The sequence below is a fragment of the Hylobates moloch genome, unplaced genomic scaffold (genome assembly GCF_009828535.3).
Source record: "Hylobates moloch isolate HMO894 unplaced genomic scaffold, HMol_V3 SCAFFOLD_6, whole genome shotgun sequence".
Lineage (NCBI taxonomy): Eukaryota > Metazoa > Chordata > Mammalia > Primates > Hylobatidae > Hylobates > Hylobates moloch.
In genome coordinates this window covers 85,694,461-85,704,100 of record NW_026652281.1, presented here as the reverse complement: position 1 = coordinate 85,704,100, position 9,640 = coordinate 85,694,461, and positions in this window count along the sequence as shown.

Below are 9,640 nucleotides of genomic sequence, written 5' to 3'. Positions count from 1 at the left end.
GGGTTTCACCGTGTTAGCCAGGATGGTCTCGATCTCCTGATCTCATGATCCGCCCACCTTGGCCTCCCAAAGTGCTGGGATTACAGGTGTGAGCCACCACGCCCAGCCTCTTTTTTTCTTAATCTAGCTAATAGTTTGTTAATTTTGTTTCTTTTTTCAGAAAAACAGCTTTTTGTTTTATTGATCTTTTCTCAATTTTCAATTTGTGTCTCAATTTTGTTTGTATCTGTTCTAATTTTTTTTTTTTTTTTTGAGACAGGGTCTCACTCAGTCACCTGTGCTGAAGTGCAGTGGTGTGATCATAGCTCGCTACAGCCTTGACCTCCTGAGCTCAAGAAATCCTCCCACCTAAGTCTCCCTAGTAGCTGGCACTACAGATGTGTCGCACCATCCCTGGCTAATTGTTTTCATTTTTTTTTTGTATATATGGAGTCTTATTATGTTACCCAAGCAGATCTCAAATTCTTGGGCTCAAGTGATCCTCCTGCCTTTGCCTCCCAAAGTGTCGAGATTACAGGTGTGAGCCACACCATCCAGCCCTGCTCTGATCATTACTATTTCTTTTCTCCTAATTTCGGGTTTGGCTTGTTCTTGCTTTTCTGGGACTTTGAGGTGCATCATTATGTTGTTTACTTAAAATCTTTTTGATGTAGGCATTATTGCTATAAACTTTCCTCTTAAAACTATTTTTGCGGTGTCTCATAGGTTTTGCTATGTTGTGTTTTTATTTTCATTTGGTTCAAGACATTTTTGAATTTTATTCTTAATTTTTTCCTTCTCACATTGGTCATCCCAGCGTATGCTGTTTAATTTCCATTTATTTGTATAGTTTTGTATGTTCCTCTTATTACTGATGTCTTGTTTCATTCCATTGTAGTTAGATAAAATACTTGATATGATTTTAATTTTTAAAATTTTTTGAGACTTGTTTTGTGCCTTAACATATGGTCAATCTTGGAGAATGTTCAATATGCTGATGAAAAATATATATATTCTACAGCTGTTGTGTGAAATGTTCTATAAATGTCTGTTATGTCCATTTGGTCTATGGTGCAGTTTAAATCTGATGTTTCTTTGTTGATTTTCAGTCTAGATGCTCTGTCCAATCCTGACAGAGGCATATTGACATCCCCAAATATTATATGTATTATGGCCTATCTCTCCCTTTAGATCTAGCGATATTTGCTTTATTTACCTGAGTGCTCCAGTATTGGGTACATATATTTTCTAATTGCTATATTCTCTTGCTAAAGCGATCTCTTTATTATTTTATAATGTCATTCATTTTTTTACAGAACATGAAGTCTGATACACAACATAAAGTTTCACAGAACATGTTTTGTCTGATATTATAAGTATAGCTACTCCTCACTTTTGGATTCTGCTTGTATAAAATATCTTTTTCTATACTTTCACTTTTATCTGCGTGTGTCTTTACAGGTGAAATGAGTTTCTTGTAGGCAGCATATAATGAGATCTTTCTCTTTTTATCCATTCAGTAGGTCTATATCTTTTAAATGGGGGAATTTACCAAACTATTTTTTGTTCTTAAGTTCTATAATTTCATTACAATGTGTATTTATTATAGTTTTCCTACTCATGACTGTATGTACTTCTTCAATTCTGTCTTTGATTAATTCCGAAAAATTGGACCATTATTCTTGAATATTGCCTCTTTCTCATTATCTATTCTCTTCTGAAATTTCCATTACACTTCTTAATTCTATTGTTCACATCTCTTAACTTTTTTTCATATTACTATATCTTAACCTCTCTGTGATGCACTCAATTTCTCAGCTGTATTCAAACCACTCTTTATTGAGCTTTTTATTTCAAATAACATTTTTTTCTAGAAGTTCTATATGGATCTTCAAGCCTGCCTATTATCTTATCATAGTGTCTTTTTTATGTAAATTATTCCTGCTTTTATATCTTTAATCATTTTAATTCCTCCTACTTTAAAGTTTATTATGAATTTCTCCATTAACCTGCATTCCTGGTATGTTAATTTTTTAATATTTGTTTATCAGTCAAAGGTTATATAGCACTTACTATGTCCCAGGTACTTAGAAATATTAATTATTTAATATTGTTCTGTCTGTTGGCCCTCTAATGTTGTTTTGTTTTTTGTGAGTTTTGTAATTTTGGGTTGTGGTTAATCTTCAGTTGTGCTTAATCTGTGGAGCTCCTGTGGCATGGGAGTAATGGAAATGTTCCTCCACAAGAATTGTGTTTTCTTTTGCCAGGAATCTGAGGAGTAACACTCACTTAAGAAGAGTTTGTATATTAATTCTGCAGTTTTGGTTTCATGGAGAACCGGGAAAGAACACATTTGAATTCTAATTTTCCATAAAGCACAGAATAAAGTTGTAAATTTTTCAAGAATTATAATTATTATTATTATTTGCCCAGAGCCAAAGCAAAGAAACACTTCCTTTTTTCTTCATGTTAACAGTTGTAATTTTTTTCTCTAGTACCCTCTCTATAGGTCAGCCCTTCAAGCATCCTGGCTCATGTAGAGTTTTCAGTTCCAACTCCCTGCTTCATTTAAACAGAAGACTGCATCTCTTATCCTCTAATTTGACCAAAAACTTAATTACCATGTGTAATAATACACTAAGCCACTCATTCCACACTTCTTCCAGGGTAGCCACAGCATAAGCTCATATGCTTTTCCCTATGTTTTTCAGTTTCATTCCTTTTTCTGGCACCTGGTGATTTTCCTTTCTTTACTAAAGGATCAACCATGCATTTTGACTTTGTTGCTATAGTTTGGGTAACATTTCTAAGGATATATAGCTGGAGATTTTTTAGATGACCCTAGTTTGCCATCAGGATGGAATTAGAAGTTCTTAGAGAGTTTTAAGCAGGGGCAATATATCATTTGATTTATGCTTTTAAAAATATTTCTGATGAATTCACAGAAGCTGACTGAAGTGAATTGAGACTACTAAGCTTATATCTGAAATCAGTGTGAAAAAAATGTCATGATTTATTAGAAATGTCAACCAAGACACAGAAAACAGAGTGACAGTATGCACATCATATATCCTCTAACCCTGACTGGTCTCTCATTTTTCACTTGGAGAAACTGAGACACAGAAATTCAGTGACTTGCCTATAGTCTCTTAGCTGGGAGATGTATTCCCAAGGTATGCTTTTTAGTCATTTTATTCCACAGATTCTTCATTTTAATTGCATTATTGAGGTTGTCATGGTTTATAGTCTGGATTCAGATTCTCATTAATTAAACATTTCTAGGCATCATAGACTTTGCTCAGTACTGACAACAGAAAGATTAATAAGAAATGGCCCCTGCCCTTGAGGAGCTCATACTCCAGCAAGCTTTGAATAACTAAAACAGAAAATAAGGGCTACAGCTACTGAATATACATGGTGGTCTGGAAAAAAACAGAGAAGCACTTGCTTGGGGAGGTCAGAAAGGTGAAATTTAATCTATGCAAAATCTATTCTAGTTTGTTTGGTCGTACATCTAGTCCAGGAGTAGAATAAGATAATGTTCTATTTATAACTTTGTATTCATTCATGTCATTCCATAAATATTTACTTAAATATTTGCTGAGTTCTCTCCTCACATCAGGCTCCTCATGGCTAAAGCCAAGGAAGGATGACTAGGGAAAAGGGCCACTCATGGGGGGCTACAGGGCAAGTTCTCACACAATTATAGGCACTAGGCAAAGCAAAGCTGATAATAAAAATATATATAAGGATTGGAAATTTTGATTCACAGCTACATCAGATTCCCAGAATTCTTGTGTACTTCCTCCTTCCCCTAGTAAAGCCTTATTTGGGGTAAAATACCTGTATCTAACATTTATATATCAATGTGAATTTAAATTTCAATATACAACTCTCTCAGAGGTCATTGCAGTTTACATTTTATAATAAATGTGATATTTTTCATATACTTAAGATGTTTTTATATTACAGAAATTATAGATATTTGGGGAAGAGTAAAGGCCTTATCATGTCACTGCTCTACCTCCCATGCCTGTGCCAAACACCCAGAACATGGTTAATGTATACTTATTGTTTAGTGCTTTAGATACGTCCTGGACCCCTCTTTAAAATCCTCTCAATCCCACCTCTATCTCCAGTTACAACTGAAGAAACTGCTTCCACCTAGGTTTTGACCATCTCTATGCTGGTGCAATCAGATCATGGGTCTCACTCTAGGTATGCACTGAGTACCTCTCATTTCCTGCCCAGAGGTATCGGCAGCTCAGGGCAACCACTTGAATCTGCTCTGTGCTCAGCATACATTACTTAGAAATGCAACCAAGTTATCTTTGACCGATGGGGACCTGGAGCCAATGGATAAATGTTTCCCTCTTCGGTCCTTTGGACAAATAGTTCTCTAGTACTTTCCATAAAACTCCCCAAAAATTCCAAGCAGGACTTGTATCCATAGTGATAGTGGTAGTCCATATGGTAGTCCACAGTGTAGTCCACATGAACAATTGTCCATAGTAGTAGACAACGTAATAATCCATGTTGCATTAGCTTTCCCTCCTTCCCTGATCACTCCCCTACCCTGTACTCTTGCTACCTAAGATCACATTCCCAGATAATCTTAAAAGACAAGCCTTTGTCTCAGGCTCTGATTTCTGGGAAACTCAGGCTAAGACTGTTGGGTTTTTGTTATTTTATTCTGCCCTTAAAATCCTTCAAATAGGCCAAAAGTTGCAGTTGTATCAGTGACTAATCTAAAAGTTCAGCTGGAGTACCAAAATGTCACTGTCACTTTTTTCAAGATACAGCCACTTAAAATTAGCTGGTCAAAGAATTAGAATTGACCCCAGAGACAAACCTGTACTTGCTCTTCAGAAAACGTTTAAAGGTTCTTTCAAGCCATTTCCAAGTCTAATTTTCCAAGCTTTCTGATTGCAGATGTGTCTGGCAGCAAGACTGCCTGTGTCATTGTGCTTTTTTTCTTTTTTTTTGTCTTTTATTTTTGTTTTATCTAAAACATAGAGAAGTCAGCTCAGTGATACCATTTATCATGAAGCCAATATGAATAAAGCCACCCACATTACTATTAAGAGGGCCATACTTAGCTGGATATCAACCATCACCTCATAGAGGCAGGTCCATGTTAACAGGGCCAGAAAGAAGATATATTGTGGGTTGTGGGTTCTCAGCTACCCACTCCATGGAGGCCCACAGCCTGGCTAGGTGATGATGGCCATTGAGCAGGGTGGAGGTGTGCTGCTTTCACTCATGCCTCCTCTACTTAATCAAAGGGCCAACCCCTTGCATGTCACTGGTACCCTAACTCTAGTTAACACATCTAAGGAGGATTCACCATGTCACATCCAGCCTTTTCAAAACATGGTTAGGCTTGTAGACTTCAGTTTGGTTGGCATTCTTCCAGAATCCTTGGAATCAAGAGTCAAGTTCTTGTGCAATTCTTCTGTGAAAGGCCACACATAGTAGTAAAAGATGAGCAGTCCAAAATGTCTGCATTGCTGGGCTGGCTTGCCTGGGATCAACTGGGTACAACCATCACTTTCTTCTAAGGCTGGAAGATACACTTTCCAGAATCTCTTTTGCTGTATGGTTTCAGGTAAGTGTTTGCCAATGAATGGAATAGATGTGACTTGTGAATATCTTACATTCATAGCCCACAGAGTTCTGACCTATACAGCAATGTCTGGCTCAGACTTCTTGGGCCACGCACAGTGGCTCATTCCTGTAATCCCAGCAATTTAGGAGGCCAATGCAGGTGAATCACTTGAGCCTAGGAGTTTGAAACTGGCCTAGGCAACATAGTAAAACCCTTCCTCCATTTTTTATTAAAAAAAAAACATAGCCTAATATATACCAAGAGGGATGGAGGGCATTAAATGATTGCCACCATCTGGGGTTACTCAAAAATATTCCCTGCTCCCCGGCCACCCACCATGACCTGTATCTTTTACTCTGAGTAGGTTTCTTAATCTGTGGGGGCTGCTACCAGAGCTTTTGACCTCTTCCTAGTTCAGGAGTCTCCCTATTGTGTTCCAGGGCTTTTAACATCAGTCCCAAGGCCCTTTTCACCATTTCCTCCAAGAAACCTCCAGATCTTCATAGCAAGAGTTTCTGTTGGTTTGCCTACCTAGTCCAGAATTTCTGAAATGTAAATGCAGATTAGAACACACAATTTGTAAGACACGATCCTGTCCTTCAGGGATTTCAGTCCTAGATAAATGTTTGAGGTGATGGCTAGCCCAATTACCCTGATTTGTTCATCACACATTGTATGTAGATATCAAAATATTACAGGTACCATCCAAATTGGTACAACTATTATTAATCAATTTAAAAAGAAAAATAAAAAGGAATGTTAACTCTTAAAAAGTTTAACAGTAAAGCAATAGACATCACCAGCAGGGTGGGATTCATTGTCAGAATCATTGTAAAGGCAGCCAGGGTTTTGACAGCTTAGAGGAAGGAGGGTGACTCTGGGCTGGGGTAATGATGTTGGTCTCTGGGATAAGGAAGAAAACCTGCTTCAGGGCCTCTCTTCAGTGGCTTCTACTTCAGGCTGGTCCCATAGAAATTCCTCGGTATTTTCTGCAGGCACCAAATGTCTCCAGTGGAAATGTGTTTCTTGGAAAATTCAGTAGGTCAGTGGTTGTATGTTTTAGAACTTGCATTCATCTGCCAGTAACAGTGGCTTGTACAGCCTGGTGAGTTGGGCAGTCAAGGGTGAAGTCATCAGAGATCCAGGCTCCTGCCAATCCTCTCTGCACAGTCCTTTGTACATGGTGTTTCTTCTCAAAGTTATCTCATGGTCTGGGATGACTGCTAGGGATCTAGGCATCATGTCCGTGTCAATGTGAGGGAAGAAGCAAAAAGAACATGAGCCTAGTACATCTAGTTCAGGAGTAGAATAAGAAAATGAGCACAAAAGGCACATGCTATCCATACATTTACTTCTCAAGGGGTTTTCTTTCGAGTCTCACCTAACAGCATCTGTTTATATCTCATTGGCCACCTCTAGCTGCAAGGGAGGTGGGAAATGTAGTGTAGCTAGGCACATTGCCATCTGAAATAAAACCAAAGTTTTGTTACTAAGAAAGGAGGAAATGCATATTTGACAGGCAGTCAGGGGTCTCTGCCACAGTGGTTAAGAGTGTGGGCTCTGGAAGCAAACCTGGGCTCAGGACCTGACTCTGCCACTGAGTAGCTGAGTGATTTTGGGCAAGTCACTTAACCTTCCAGAGCCCAGCTGACCCATCTGTAAGACAGGAAGAGAAGCAAAGCTGCCTCATGGGGTCACAGTAAGGATTACATGAGATGAGCACTTAGGGTGACCCACACAGCATTAGGCTTGTACTTAATGCCAGTGATCTCAGTACCTTTCACCATCTGGACTCAGCAGGTGACCTGCAATAGCTTTACTTTTCTCCTGGGACTGCCTTCACAGACGCTCTGCTGAATCTCCCTTTACCATCCCTTATTGACCTCACCAGCTAATCTCACCACTTCCTTGTCAATCCAGTCTGGCTCAGTCCGATTCAGTCCAGTTCAAAACTTTAACCCATAGCCTATGTAAGTTTCCTCCCTGTAATAGGCTGTCAGCGTCCCCTCTCCCCAGAATTCATGGTTCTAGGACACGCCAAGAGCACCCAGGGCCTGAGGACTTACCTGCACATACTAGGTACACCAGATGCAGGAATGGGTGGCAGCTGTAGGAGCAACCCTCAGTGACAGAAGGTGGTCGGAAGATAAATATCCAGTTGCCCTTGAGTGGACAACTCTCAGGTGGATTGAGCTACATGACCCATGGCAGTAACCTGCTAAACATGGCACCTTTCCTTGGCTTCCTTCCCTGACTGACTGGATTCCCACTTCCCTATCCACACTTTCTGGGATTGCCCCTCAGATAAACTCCTCACATTGGAATCCTTGACCTAGGTGGGCCTCTGCAGGAACCCAACCTGAGGAACCTCCCTGTCCTCTTGCTCAGGCCTAACCAGTGCTGAAAGACAGAATAGGCCACTCTCCTTTCTCCCCACATTCCTCTTCTGGGCTCTAGCTTCTCTTGTAGACAAATAGGGAAAGAGATGCAGAGTCTTTTCTCCTAACTGAAGCTGCTGTAAGTCCTCTTTTCCCCCTCAATCCTCTCCATAGGCATCTGAATATTGTCATTCTTTAGGGTTTCATGGGGAGGAGTCAGGAAGCCACTGCACTGGTCTCTAACATGGGCAATGCCCTCCAGCTGACCTCTCCCAACCCACTCTCAGATTCCTACCCCTGAGCTCTCACTCTACAGTCTCTGGCTGGCAAGGCTCCTTACCTGCCAGGTGGTCTCCTTGGCTAAGTCCTGTTGCCAAGACCCAAGCCCATCTATATTCTTCAGCATCTCTGGGCCCATAGGAAGCATATGCTTGCCACACCGAATGGAGCAAACTGCCTATAGAGAGAGTGCCTAGAGAGAGACTACCTTCTCTCCCTCCCTGCTAGTGCAAACTGCTCCCAGTGGCCTCCCACCTCCAGAGTTCTCTAGACAAAAGCTGGCTCCAGTCTCTCCATTGTTGTATATTCCCAAGCTCCTGAGGATACTGGCTGGGCTATCTAAGGATTCTTGCATTGACAACTCCAGAAGGGACCACAGGTTTTATCAAATCAGCAAGTGTCCTTTTGGGGAATGAGATGCCTGCCTCCCTTTCTTTATACGGAGTTTTCTTATGCCCTCTTGCAAGTATCAAGGGGGGAAGCCCACTATCAAAACAACACATCACCGCCACTAGACTGATGACTCATGGCTCCTATAAATTTCTTCACATGGAGAAGGAGGGCAGGGTGGTGACAGCAGCAGAAGCATTTCTGTCACCTCTTAGTTGATCCTGGGGAATGAGTCTGGCGGCTCCCTTGCTGCTGTCTTTAGGCTGTGGAAGTTCTTAGTGCCTATTTTCCTGAGTGTGAGGCTTTAGCTAGAGTTCTGAGATAACAGGATAATGTCTCACAACTCCAGCTGTTGTGATGATTGTTCTTGTTTCTTTCACAGCCATACTGAACATAGTTAAGGTGCTCCCCTTCCAGGCAGTCCTCCTAGCTTTTGCCATTGTAGAAACACAGTCACTTCCTTCTTACCTTAGTGGTAATCTAATCTAATTCCTGGCATTCCCCAGAGTCTCACTCAGCTTCCAATCCTGAGATTCCCAACCCTGGATGGCATTTGAAATTTTCTGTAGCTTTTAGGGTCAGTCTGTCCAGAGGTGGAGAGAGTGTGTGTGTGTGTGTGTGTACATATTTATGTATGTAGATAATCTCTAGAATCTGTAATGGGAAGGGTACTAGGTGATTGAGGGCTGGGATGTAAGATTCACATTAATAAGAATAGCTACCATGTCTATTACAACTTACTATGAACCAAGCCCTATTCTAGGCACTTTATGTACAATAATTTATTTCATTATTATAACAATTCTATGTGGTAGATGTTATCATTATGCTTATTTTACAGACTAGAAAGCTTTGTTTTCATTTTTACCTCAGGCTTGTCTTATCTATTTAAGTAAATAATGAGATGATGAACGAATGGATAGGTGGATGGATGGATGGACAAGTAGACAGATTTAAGCCTCTCCAGGTGAACATAATTCACACCCCCAGTTGAAACCCTCTGCCC